The 14,577-nt window shown below is 33.8% G+C and overlaps 2 protein-coding genes across 2 annotated transcripts in view; one reads left to right on the top strand and one right to left on the bottom strand.

Annotated features, from left to right (window-relative positions):
• The window catches only part of LOC129952452 (meiotic nuclear division protein 1 homolog), a 312,005-nt gene extending 308,900 nt beyond the window's left edge, over nucleotides 1-3,105 (bottom strand). Inside the window, exon 1 of the mRNA XM_056065035.1 lies at nucleotides 3,068-3,105. The gene's annotated coding sequence lies outside the window, so the exon portion shown is untranslated. The remainder of the gene's footprint in view (nucleotides 1-3,067) is intronic.
• Nucleotides 1-14,577, top strand: part of LOC129952449 (zwei Ig domain protein zig-8-like) — a 180,068-nt gene that overhangs the window by 130,093 nt on the left and 35,398 nt on the right. The gene's annotated exons all lie outside the window — the stretch shown is intronic.

The raw sequence follows: 14,577 nt of genomic DNA, 5'->3' as shown, positions 1-14,577 counted from the left end.
GTATCCCCATACCTGGGAGCCATATAGAAGGATAGCTGACGCTGTAGATCGAAAAAGTTTTTGCTTAGCACTATGCTCAATACATCTATTTTTGAAACAGCGTTCCCAAACTGCTGAAATTCCACGCAATCAACTTTCAACTTTCCTTCTAGATGTTTTTTCATGTTAAGATTCGAAGTAAATAAAACCCCGAGGTATTTATATTCTCGCACTATTTCTACCGTTTCCCCATTATAAGACCACTTTTCATTTCTAGCATTTCTGCCACCACCACCTCTGAATATCATTACCTTCGATTTCGATAAGTTGACTTGTAGGTTCCAACATTTGCAATAGTCCTTCAATTTGTTCATCATAAGTTGCAAGCCATCTACTCTTTCCGAGAAGAAAACTATATCATCTGCATACATTAGGGCTGGTATTTTGATTCCTCCAAACGAGATACCACCGCCAACAGCATCTGTTATGTCGTTTATATATAAGACAAAAAGCAAAGCACTTAGGATACATCCTTGTTTGAGTCCCATTTCTGTTCTAAATTCATCGGAGATAGATTTTCCGTCCCAAACATAAGCTGTGTTGTTGGTGTACAGTGCTCTTAGCGTATTTATTATTTTGCTTGACAAACCAATCGTGGATAACTTATAGAAGAGGTGATCACGGGTGACGGAGTCAAAGGCTGCACGGAAATCAACGAAAAACACATACAGTTTTTTCTTGTTCTGAAGATAATAGTCAACTATGTTGTATAGTGAAAATATATGGTCGATCGTTGAGTAGCTCCTCCTGAAGCCGGCCTGGAACTCTGACAAAATTCTTTTTCTTCGAACCCAATCCGACAATCTATTTTCAATAATCCCAGCAAACAGTTTTGCGATGGTGTTTAAGAAAGCAATTCCCCTATAATTAGCTGGATCTTCACCGTTTCCTTTCTTGAAGAGTGGGAAAATAATGGACTTCTTGAATTCATCAGGAATTATTGAGTTTTGGAAGATACGGTTAAATTCATTTGTTAGTAGGGCAATGTACTCATCAGTGGCATTTTTGTAGAATTCATACGGAAATCTCCTGGTGCTTTGTTTGATTTGCAGTTTTCAATGATATTTTTAACTTCAGCTATCGAAAAAGGTGCATCAAGGAAGTCGTCTATCACAAGTGGGGCCGCGTACAGGAACAGAGGAGAAAATAATGTTGTATTAAGGAGGGACTTAAAGTGATCCTGAAGACTTTGTGCATCCAAATTAAGAGAGATGATATTCGTTGATTCATTTAATGTTTTAACAGCTTTCCAGAACTGAACAGAGTTGCTAGCTTTATTTATAGCCATTACTGCCTTTTGTTCAAAAGATGATTTTTTGGCGCGACAAATTCTTTTGTATTGGGTGTTTGCATCAGCATAGAGTTTTCTGAAGATCGGTAGGTTGTGAGATCGGAAGAGCTTCAGGAAACTGAAAGACGTCTCCCTAGCTTTTGCACTCCGAGTCGAACCACTTCTGTTTAAAAATGATTTTCTTTTCTGTTTGTTGAATTTGAGGGTTAGAATCTTTGATAATTGTTATAAGAACCTTAGACTCAAAGCTTACATTAAGTTCATGAAACTTACGTATTTCGTTATTTAAGCTGGTTTGGAACTGTTGTTTATTTCTTTCGTTCCAGAATAATTTTGGAATGAGGTTAAGACGTTTAGTTCCGGCTGGGGTTAGATTTTGGGAAGATTCAAACATAACTTCTAACGGCATATGGTCTGAAAATGTTTCAGTACCTACTCTAAAAACTTTCACGGCATTGTTCCACAGACCAGATATAAAACAAAGGTCTATTGTTGAGTTAGCTGTACCTCTTATGAACGTAAATTCACCCTCAGAATCACCTGTGCAGCTGCCATTCAGTATGTGGCAGTTGTATGCATCGGCAAGATCCAAAATTTGTTCACCTTTCTAGTCACATACAGCATCTTTTGATTTGCGAACGGTAGATAAGTCAGGCTGTCGGATCTGTCTGTCTGTACTCGCTTTAACAATTCAAACCGTTGAATTCAAATTTGTATATTAAGGTTTTAACCAGAGTCATGTTAGGCCTTTTAATTATTTTGTAAGTCTAAAAATACCAGTCAAACCAAGTATAGAAACTGTGGCGTAATGGTTTTCGGGTATTACTGTGATGCCAGAGCCAGAGGTCTTGGGTTCAAACGCTGGTTGTAAATGTTCTTTTCTCTTGGGTTCTGCCTCTTGTATAGAATTAACAAATCCTCCAAGAACAATTTCTTGATATGAAAGGTGCTTTCTCAAATTAGTCGTTCGGACTCGCCATTGAGTCATTTAAGTTAAGGTTCCATTAATTGCCCATATATCTACGAACCAAATTTTAGAAAATATCTCAAAAACTAAAAAAGCTATTTAAAAAATAGACCGTTTAAAAGAGAGACGAATCCAACATACTATAAAATACGGCGGAATTAGGAAATATGAAGAAAAAAGCTCTAATTTTGCGTGTATTCCTTATGAGCAAACTTCCAACGCAGCGGAAAAATACTTAATATTTAAATTAAAGGTTCAAAAACAGCCTGAAAAGCACATTTGTATGTATTATGTATTGCCTTGTCAGAGTTCCTAAATCAATTTTATATTAATAAAGAACTCCTTATAACAGTTTTAAAGTCATTTGAAAAAGGCATTTTTCGACAACGAAAGTTGAATTGCCCTAAACAATGGATTATTAAATTAAACCCACTTAATATGCTTTACCTTCTTCTCCCGGTTTTGTTTAGAATGCTTTTGAAATTAATTAATTTTGTACCACGAGTCGCCCTAAAGTTCAATACTACATAAGCCACTTAAAATTTTAAGATTTGAATTAGCCTTCTCAGGAAGCTTATAAAAACATCATTTAAATGTCCGTTGATATACATTTAAGGTAGGTAAAAATTACCATTTCCAATGAATTCTTTTAGTCTCAAGTGTAATTAATTTCATAGTCTCAATGACAAATAAAAAAAAACATTATCGTCTATAACAAAATTACTAAAATATTTGTATTTGAAATAAAAAGAATACAAAATAATACATACCTCTATTTATGGTACTCTCAGCTCAAACTCATCCCTAAAAAAAAGAAATGAAAAATAATTTCTTATTATGTCAGTTTTATAAGTTTGAACATAAATATTCTTAACATAACAATAAACATTTCAATATTGTCAAACAAAAACATTGTCTTCTTCATCACAATATCCAAATACTTCACGACTTACGACAAGTCACTAGAAAGTCACGACCAAATGTTTTTCAACTTAATCTTTAGAAATTTTGTCTTACTTAAAATTTTATATTATTCAAATATTTTTTGATTTACCATTAACATTATTTTACATTATATTATTATATATTGAAAATCTGTGTTCTTGGATCATTGAATTTCCAATTTTGTATTTTTTTTTGTTTTGTCAATGAATGCAAATTATCATCTTTAGATAGGTACATACAAATATACCTAACCTAACCTCCCTGTACCTATTCCTAACCTAAGCTTTATTGAAAGATAGATACAGGCAAGAAAGAGAGAGCCTTTCCTTTGTCGGCGGCGAGGTTCCTTTGCTATCACAATTTGGAGATCAATTTGGGCCCATAAATCACTGCTTATATTACCATACCAGCAAGATGGCACAAATTACAAGGACGAAAGAAAATGAACAACAGGATATACGCAAAAGAATGATATTAAAATCGGAAACGATACCATAGACGACAGAGAGAGAGAGAGAGAGAAAGTAGTTTGTTTCCGTAAAAATTAAAAAAGGAAAAATCGAAATCCAATCTTGAGGAGATGTTAATAAACACAAAACACAAACACAATTATTGGATACAAGCTTTTGGCCATGGATGTGTAGGTAGCCAGGATAGGGAGGGTTGGTTCCGTTTCTTCCTGTTGATGGTAGCTGGGATAAGGATGAGGGTTGGTAGAAGATGAAAAGAAGACTTATTAAATTTTCCATGTTGTATGGTTTCGTTTGGCTTGTCAGTTGTGAGGAATTGGTCTGACAAGAAGCATGAGAGAGTTTTAAAGCTTACATATTTTGAAAGTCCTGGACATTTTAAAATCCTCATTTCTGTATAAGGATCATAAATGTAAATAACTTTAGAATTAATGAAATATTCCTTGTAAATAGGGATTATGTGTATGCAAAGAGAATATTTGTCATTTTTTGAAATAAAAGATGTTACAAGAAACTTGAATATACTTATAAGTTCACATGTTGAGCCAATGTTCTTTTGGTTCTTATGGCAAAAAAGTGCAATTTTCTCAGAAAGCGATTTGTGCAACATTAAGGAATGTTGGTTCACAATGTAAAATGTGGTACTAGAGATTCTCATAAGGACAATTTAAAATAAGTTTTACAGTCTGAATAAGTGGCACTTGGGTGACCAATATTATAGTAATTGAAGTGTACGAACGAGAAGTCCTTTTAACATATGCACACATAAAAGGACCTATACTATCCTTGGCTATGAAATTATTTAATCCCTAGAGACTATAGGTATAAGAGCCTCCTTTCAAGAACTCTTTTCTTATTCTGGCACATAATACTTTGCAGACTTTAACATGAAAAGTAAACCAATAAAAAAATGTGACGAAAGTGACATGTGTGTCCAAAGAACCGTTTGTTCACTCAAAACCATTTGGACAATCACTTTAGATTTTCTCATCTTGACCAAAAATTATTTAAGTAAAAGCAAGCCGATATCGAAACACGTAACACTTTTAATTTATAAATAAAACTTATGTACAGTAGGGGTTACCTTTGTGACTAAAGTATTTTATTTGCAATTTCACAGTTAGTTGTGTGATTTTTGTGTTCGTTGAAGTCGTGAACGCGAGAATTTAAATTGATTTTAAACTATTTGATCAAGATTTTTTTTTAATTTAGCTGCGAGTCACTAAATGGATGAGGAGTTTAAAATTTGAGCAGCTCTTCTCAAGCTTCATCTATCACCTAAAGACATTGCCTGACCCAAACATTCTGTATTAAAACTGTCTTAAAATCGTTTGAATACTCCTAAGCATTTTAAAAACTCTCCCAATAATACTACTAAGTGCAACATGGTGAACGGGGAATCCGATTTGGCTTTGTATGGAAGCTCTGAGATCGAATGAAATAGACTGAAGAAATTTGTGTTGTCATTTTGGATGAATAATTAATAATCTGCCTTAGTCTGCTAAATGGTTATGATAATAAAAATAACATTTTATTCTTGCCTCCGACACCAACGCCAATAATGCGGAATGTTGTCGCCCTAAAAGTTTCTGCTTCTGAAGGTACTATGGTTTAAATATACAAAGGTTTCCCGGTATTTCATGGTTTTGGTACGAGTTTTTGCTAAGGTTATGAGTGTTCTTTGGATAAACTTAGTCAGAGATTAACCCTGGAGGAATTTTTTTGCATGCTTTTTGAATGTGTACCAATTTTGCCCTTCAGTTTCTCTGGAACACCTCATACGGGAAACAAAAACACATCACAACAAAAAAGTTACATATGTAATCGAAGCTTAATGGTTTGTGTATTTCCTACTCTTTTTTGGATTTGATGTTTATTCAAAGTATTAATTGTAAATTTTTCTTACTTAAGAAGGATGAAGGTGAAGCACATTATCTTTTCTTAGACATGCTTTAAAATTAATCCGGCTCGAAGGACCAAATGCTAATATATGAAAGATCCATGCTTTGGATGAAATCAGAACGCCAGAAGATATAACTTCGCACTTAGTATCTACCTAGGGCGTATCTTGTAGCTTATCCATTAAGTGTACTAAGATCAGTAAACTAAATAGCTTTGTTTCTAAACATGCTTCAGATTTAGTCTGTTGTCTATCCCTAACATGAGAAATCCGGCTCGAAGGACCAAATGCTAATATATGAAATATCCATGCTGGTTGCTCGATGATTTGGATTAAATCAGAGCGCCATAAGATATAACTTCGCACTTGGTATCTACCAAGAGCGTACCTTGTAGCTTATCTATAAGGTGTACTAAGATCAGTAAATCAAATTGCTTTGTTTGCTCTTTCAAAATAGAAACGAATTTTAGGTTTTTTGATTCCATTTGCAATACAAATATATAGTCCGCAGAGACTTTCGTCAAAAAGTTTACAATGTCAAAAACGAAGTGTTTCCTTGAAAACAAAGTCAAAAAACCTAATAAGCGTGCCCTCTTCTACCAAAACGTAAGGGGACTTCGCAGTAAGACTGATGACATTTTTCTTAACCCATCCATTCCCACACGACGTATGCGTTTTGACAGGAACCTGGCTTAATTCAAGCTTTTCATACACAGATCTTTTCAGCCAAAAGTTCGAAGTTTACAGAAATGATCAACATGTTGGTAATGCAAAGGATTTAGGTGGAGGTGCTCTCATAGCGGTACAAAATACACATTTCTCGTCTTCTGTATCTTTTCCGTTTTAACTATCAATTAAACTGGCCCGTGTCTAGTTAATGGTACAGGCTAAGACTATTTTCATTTATATTTTAAACGTTTTTATATATATATTCCTCCAAAAAGTTTCGAGTCTGTTTATAGCGAACTCTACTAGACTTTGTTCTCAGTTTGTCCTGCTTGGACACCAATATTTTCCTTTTAAATAAATAAATAAATTAGGTGGCGCAACAGTCCGTTGTGAACTAGGGCCTAGTGACTTACATTTCTCAAACATTCCTGTGTGCGAGTACTGTTGTCAGAGATGGAATACTTTACTTCTAGGTGATATTAATTTACCACACATTGACTTGATACCAACCGAAGACTAATCCTCCATTGAAGCCTCTCTTTCTTCTTCACAAATGGAACTATCTCTTCTCGATAAAGTCCTTCTTACTGACATACAGCAAACAAACTGAATTAAAAACTTAAAAAATCGAATTCTCGATTTAGTCTTTTCTTCTGACGCTATTAGTACTCTTGTTCTAGAATCTAGATCAGGAATTACTAATATCGATAAATATCACTCCCTCTTGGAAATTTGTCTTGGCGTAAGTAATCATCTTACTGAACACAGTAATTCCTTTGATTGCTTATATAATGTTGACTTCAGAAGAGCTTATTTGCAGTTGTTGTCTAAAGATTTAACAATTTCTGGAATTGCTGCAATCAACTATTTTTTTATGTTGAAATTTTCAACGAATTAAAGACTCTTTCTAAATTTTTGTATGCTAGTTATGTTACTGAAATGAGCACCTCTTTGAAAGAGAATTCTAAAAAAAATTGTAAACCTGTAAGCTTAAAGAAAAAAGAACCTTTCGTTAGACAAAACTGTTGATATCTGTAACGCTTTCGGAACAAATTTCCATGAGTCATTTGTTAATAGCCCTCAAGAAGTTGATGAAGTATATTTTCATAATCTTCAATCCTTTTATCAGACGAGCTGTGGTTGAATCCCTGTGCTACAGAGTACGGTCCTTGATCTATTATCCGAGATGAATTATGACTGCTCAGCCGGTCCCGATGGTATTCCGCCGATAGTACTATAAAAGTGAAGTAATGCTTTAGTTGAACTCCTTACTTTCTTATTAAAACTTTCTCTAAGAACTGGCAAATTTCTCAGTATATGGAAGACGTCATTTCTAACACCAATTTTCAAGAAAGGTAACAAGTCGGATATAAGCAACTACAACCCCTTTGTAAAGCTTTCTTGCATTCCTAAAGTGTTTGAACAAGTTGTTTGTACAAGTGTAGCATTTTTAGTAAAAATCTCATTTGCGAAAATTTTTTTGCAAAAAAGGTCAACCTTACAAATCTCCTCACATTCTCAAACATATGTTCAAACTCTTTAGAACAAGGTAATGAAGTTGACTGTGTATACACTGACTTTTCTAAAGATTTTGACCAACTTAGCCACGGAATTATTTTATTTAAACTTAAAGCTCTTGGTTTTCCACCATTTTTATAAGCTTGGATCAAATCATACCTTGGAAACATATGCTATGAGGTACATTTTTTTCTTATCCTTTTGTTGCTCAACCTGGTGTTCCCCAGGGAAGCCATCTTGGTCCTTTTCTGTTCATGACGTCTATTAACTATGTATCGTCATGCCTACGCTCAAGTGAAGTTCTCATTTTTGCTGACGACATGAAGATTTTTAAAATAATAAAGTTCTTCCATGATCGTATTCTCTTACAAGATGACACTGATAAATAGATAGGTATATACAATTATTTTGACAGTGACTTTAAGTCTTAAAATATATAAGCTTAGTAAGTAGATTAAGTTACAGACGTATGTTATGAAAAACCATTTATAATAAGATTGCGACATTTAATTGACGCTTTTAGAAGTAATATAAATTTGAGTAGCAGCAGTAGCAGATTGTTGGGAATTTGGGAATGAGAAAAGATACAGCTGCAAAGAAATGTTCTTCTGTACGTTTTGAATACTGGGCAGGTTTCAATGAAGTGCATGAAATCTTCCAAGTTATCCATATTACATAATGTATCTCCTTGAAAAGCTCTTTCATTGATATTAAGGAGCCTGTGAGCTTTAAAAAATAGGGAATTCACGTGAATTGGAGTCAATATTTAGTACATATTTTACAATATTCATCGTGAAATTGAGACTGTGTCGCACTAACTGTAAATTCAGTCCAGTGTTTTTCTTTCATTTTTAGTAAAAGAATGTGATGTAAGCTGGTCTAATCAAGTAGATTCATGTCAAAAGGAAAATCCAATGAATATCCATGAAAAAGATCCAACCATTTCTTAGAATGTTTTCTTGTTTATAATGGCCTTCGATAAAATGTTGGCTGGAAGGGCGTTTAAAACCCCTATGGTAAACCTGTTTCAATGTGCAGAGCATAGTTAGGCGTATTATCGCACAGTAAAAAGCATCTTTTAATGAAGAAACGCTGTAACTTTTCGACTTGGTTGTATTCGCGGTATCCCTAAACTTGAGCACAGTACAACATAATAGCTTTTGAGGCGGCATTGTATATTTTGAACTTTGTTGAGTGTTGGACGGTATTGTCTCGCAGCAGTCTCGACCACGTTGAATTGATGGAATTTTTAGATGCTCTCAATCTGTTTCTTAGATGTTCATTCCAAGACTTGTTGTAATTAAACGCTACCTCAAGATATTTGTATTGATTAGACACCTTTATTCCAGAATTATTGTAAAACCATTTTCCACACGCTGCTCTTCTTTCACCATTGCGAAATATTACTATTTCCGACTTATCTAGATTTATTTCAAGATTCCATTGAATGCAGTAAGTCTGAGAACCCTCAAGGATTATCTGACAACAGTACAATATCGTCCGCATTTAGGAGAGCGTTAATTTGAAGATAGTCTAAAACAATACCGATTGGAAGTTCCGCATGAAGATCTTTTAAAAACAGAACGAAAAGAAGAGATCTTAGCACACATCCTTGACGAACACCTTTCTTCGTGGGGAAGAAGTCTGAAAAACACGAACCATCCCAAACAGCTGCAGTAGTATGCTTATAAAGAGACTTTATAGTAGCCAGTATCTTCGAAGATATTTCCAGAGTCGATAGCTTATAAATAAGAGGATTCCTGTCAATGTTATCAAAAGCAGCCTTAAGATCGATGGAAAAAGCGTAGAGTTTCTTCTTTTGGCAGAGTTGAAGTTGTGTTATGCATGAAAGATTATAAACTTGGTCCACGTTAGAATAGTTGGTTCTACATATATTCAGCTTGAAATTTATGGATGATGTTGTTTTTTTCTAACCAAGCTGACAGTCTTATAGAGCGTATCGAGAAATGAAAGTCCTCTGTAGTTTGACACAACATTTGTATCTAATTTCTTGAAGAGCGTTGCAGTTTCAAGAATCTCAGTAAATAACTTCTGTTTTTCTTCAATAAGAGATGGACATGCATTTTTATCAAATTCATACGGTATTCCATCGAAACCAGGAGTTTTCAGATCTTTTGATGAAGATATAGCAGAATATATCTTGTGCAGCTCAATGGGGTAATCTAACTCTGGAACATGTCGCTGATGAAGAGCGTATGAGATAGTAGCTGAATCATTTAATTGCGAGAGTAAGCTTTCAAAATGCATTTTAAATAAATTTACTTTAACTGACGATGTGGTTTTAATCGACTGTCTGCTTATTTGCTTAGCAATCTTCCGACATTGATAGTTTCATATTTTGGTGTGGGAAAAATAGCCTTGACCTTAACCCTTTAAAGTGCCAGATAATTACTTTTACGAATCGATAGTTTATTTGTTTATTGTGCCTAACGCAGTAAAAACTCTGTCGGGTCTTCACATTGAAAAATTTAGGTGATCATTTCTGTTCCAACTTAGAATTTACACATCACATTAACTTTATTGTCAATAAGGCAAGTTCCATGCTTGGTTTTAAAAACTCTGGGCAATGGAGTTTAATGATCCGTATTTTACTTTTGCTTTGTACTATTGTCATGTTCGTCTTTATCTTGAAAATGCTTCACAGGTTTGGACTCCCTATTATGAAATTCATAGAAAACTTATTGAATCAATTCAACATAATTTCATTCGCTTTGCCCTAAAGGATCTTCCTTGGGATGATCCTTATGACATGCATCCGCTTCTTCAAATGCAATCTCTTCATCAAAGGCCTTTTTTTTAATGACTTAATACTTCTTCATCAACTCATTAATAGTGAAATTGATGTACCTTATTCGGTAGCTTGTGTACAATTAAATAACCGAGGCGGAACTCATCACATACGTACATTTGATTTTATACATATTGACTTCCATAGATCTAACAATGGGAAGAATGAAGCTTTAAGCCGAATGAGCAAATAATACAACTTAAACTGCTCATCGATAGATTTAAATCAAAATAGGGTGGGGTTAAAATCTTTGTTTAGACAATAATTGTATTATTTTCTTACTAACAACTAACACATGCACTTATGAAGAGCCTCTGAACGTAGTTTGACACTTACTTTAAGCTAAGCTAACTACTTTCTGAAATTTCGGAATATGTTGTCTGTGTCTTTTATGAGAAATCCGGCTCGAAGGACCAAATGCTAACATATGAAAGATCAATGCTGGTTGCTCGATGATTGGAATGAAATAAAAGAATCTTTGTGGACGGATTTTTGACAATTTATTTTTAAGGTAGGTCTTACTTGCTTGAAGATTAAATCAAAAAGAAGGATACAAAGAAAGAACATTGGTATAAATAAAGAGACATCTAAAGCTCTAAGTTGAAACCACATAGAAGAATTTGATGTCAATGTCAGTAACGAAATATTGTAATGAGTTCTGCAATAAGAGGTTTCAATTTAAAAAGCCCACTATTTTGGTACCTGTCATCGTTTGACATCTGACAAATACAATGTACGCTATTTGTAAACATAAAACTATACTCACTTCATAAACGTCAATTCTGGCACATAGTTAATGATTCTCTCATTTGGCAATAGTGAATCTGTTGGACAAATATGATCTTTTAAATTAAGTAAGTGATTTTTGCATAAAGAATCAGGTCTTAAGACTTTTAACACAGGATCTCAAGCCATTCAATTGACAGGAACGTAAGAAGGATCAGCATTTTTGTGATTCGAAAAATTTAAGAATATTTAGCGAAAATGTCTTCATTCCTAAAGTTCCGCTTTTGAACAAAGGCCTCTAGCTTTAAATATCGCATTTACTTATAAATACATACGTTTATATGATACTTGAAAAAGTAATTTCTGAGAACTTTAAGGAGACTATATGCCACAATCTTCTACTTCATCAACTTATGTATCTATTTTTGGACTTTTATTTCTTTGACATTGCGATTTCAACCATTTTAAAAGACACCCATCACATCAAAGCAATTAGGGTGCTTATTAAAAGCTGTCTAAGTACATGTCTTGACATTACTTTAACTTTGTTAAGTCTTTAAATAGAAGAAGAAAAAAAAAGATAACTAGGTAGGTATGTGAAATTTTGTTCATCCAATGTTTTGTCTTTTTATGGAACAAACAAAATTAATACCGACTAATCACCTTAAAATGTTTAAGGATTTTAAGACTTCTTAATATTTCTTTTTTCTTTAATCTTTATGCTTTATATCTACAGACCTTTAATTTATAAAAAGAACGTAGCTATTTATTTTTCACAATTTCCTTTTTTTAGAAGAAAAAAAAAAAATAAACACCCAAAGTCAATCTTAAAAATAGCATCATATTCAAATGAATGAATAAAAATACGAATTCAAGGCTCACTCTGAGACTAGGCCTACCTTCAGCCTATAGGGTATAGGAGACTATAGGTGTGTCTAACCTACACTCAATTAAACCACAACAACAAGAAAAAACCTATGTCTTGTATTACAAAGCGATCTCAATAATAATGATTTAAGGTATTCGAAAGACTTGAATCAAATATATATATAGGTTGGTATACAAGTATTCACTTATAGCTCGTCTTATATAAAATTTAAACGTCATTCTTGTCACCCTCAGCAACAAAGCTTATTCCATCACTCGTACTTTTTATTTTTTTGTATCTGGTTTTTGTGCAAAGAATTGCGAACTCATTTTTCTTTATATGGGAATTGAATTGAATTGAATTAAATGACTTGACAGAGTTGCCAATAAATCAAATAAAGAGAGAGCAGTGTAAGATTCAAGGACCTAGAAAATTTTGGAATCCTTCAGAATGAGTGTACAACTGTACACCACAAATTGAGATCTGATATCTCAGTCACATTAGTTTTTTGAATATGTCTTTTTGTCAGTTTGTTTTTGTCAAATATTGACGAAACAGTTTTTGACCGTACCAAAAATCAAAGGGGTTATATTTCTGAAAACACCTAGTAATAATTTTGAAGATCTTTTGTTTTTTTAATATAGGATCAAATTTTATCCGACCAATTTTTGTTGTTAAAATTTGATCAATTTCAAGTGTTTAATCACAGTCCTTTTGAATTTTTGAATGCTTGATAATAAATTATTACGAAAGTTTTAATTAGCAAAGCTTTTTTCCATCAACTTGATAAATTTTGGTTATGATCTATGAAAGATCGACGAATGATTTTTAATTCTTAATTTATAATTTAATTAAGAAGAAGTTTATAGTTGTTACACTCTTCCCTAGCTTTAAGAGTATTAGCTCAGAGGGCTTGGTTTGTTAATCTTCGAAAATGGTTTCTTACATTTCAGACGGTCTCCATTTTTGAGTTGGAATGGTTTTATAAGTTATCTCTGGAAAAATAAGTCAGAGTACATTCTTCTGTACTTCAAATTTCGCTATTTACTTTTGAAGTTTTCTTTTCATTTAAGCTTTGCATTCAAAGTCATTACAAGGTAAGGTATTTCTGTACTGTTTTTAGAAATTGGAAGAGTATTCAGGTTTTTTTTACTAAATGTATTTGCCTAGTTTATCAACTGCATTTTGCAATTTCTGCGTAGCCTTTGCAACTGATCTATAATTATGGTCGTAACGTACTTCACGTTTGTGACATATCATTTAAGCAATGGCGTAGCCTGAGAAAACCCCTATGTAGTTTGGACTAAAGTCCCGATTCCAACTGTTATTTTGCTGTGCCTTTTCAGCAGCAATATTTCGAAACTTTTGCCATGATTGCTATAACCGTATGGTAAAAAGATATTCGGTTTAAGACTTATCCTCTTTAGTTTTTACATTCATTTCTCCAATTTTCCAATAATGTGATACATATCTTAGCTAAAGGTATGAAGGCATTTCTTTCAGAAGATACGATTTTAACCTCTTAATGTTTTACTAGATAACATGATACAAGCTTTTTACTTCCATGACCGTGACAAAAAGAATCTGAAATTCTTTATTCCTAATATCATCTTTCTATATTGAATAGCTATGATCTTAAAGGAGCTAAATATTAAGAGAGTTTTTGTTCTCAGTGTCGTTATTTTTGGATGAGTTTAAGTTTCTTGTCTAAGGATAATGTTTTAAAAACTATGAGATAAAACGAAACAAAAGTTTTTCATATAGCTACTGAACCGTAATTATGTGTAGCACCCAAAAATTTAACAACAGACCATGTTTCGACATTTTTATAATTTTTCGTTTCAAGCAGAGGTAATTTTGAATGGGTTGGGGTCCAAATACAGTATGGATCATAACACTGAAAATGTATTTCAAAATACTTACTTACTTACTTAAAGTTGCGCTGCAGTCTTGTGTGAACTAGGGCCTCACCCAACAAAACTTCTCCATCTAGCACAGTCCCCAGTTGGGTGACGTCACTTCCGCCTTGTGCCATGACGGTCCCGATTGTACAGGAGTCACCTATCCACTGCCAATCTATCCTGTATCAGACCGCATCTATCTAAAAAAATTAATGCCTCTGGGGAAATGAAGCCGCTCAAAGGTCCACTCTCGAAATATTCGTCGTTCGGATAGAACGCCCCAAAAATTAAATTGTTGGTCGAAGACATAGCTCTTGCAATGTGACCTCGAACGATTTTTATCACGAAATTGTCAATTCTGTTGATTCGATCCCCGTCGTATAGGACCTCGCTCGAACACCCGAAACTTCTCCATCTGTGTAGCAAACTACCTTCACTCTGGGGTCAAGCCGACTGCTAAAAAACAGCCGTTTC

Source organism: Eupeodes corollae, chromosome 3 (assembly GCF_945859685.1).
Source record: "Eupeodes corollae chromosome 3, idEupCoro1.1, whole genome shotgun sequence".
Classification (NCBI taxonomy): Eukaryota; Metazoa; Arthropoda; class Insecta; order Diptera; family Syrphidae; genus Eupeodes; species Eupeodes corollae.
The sequence above is the reverse complement of the archived record's forward strand: the minus strand, read 5'-3'. Positions and strand labels throughout refer to the sequence as shown.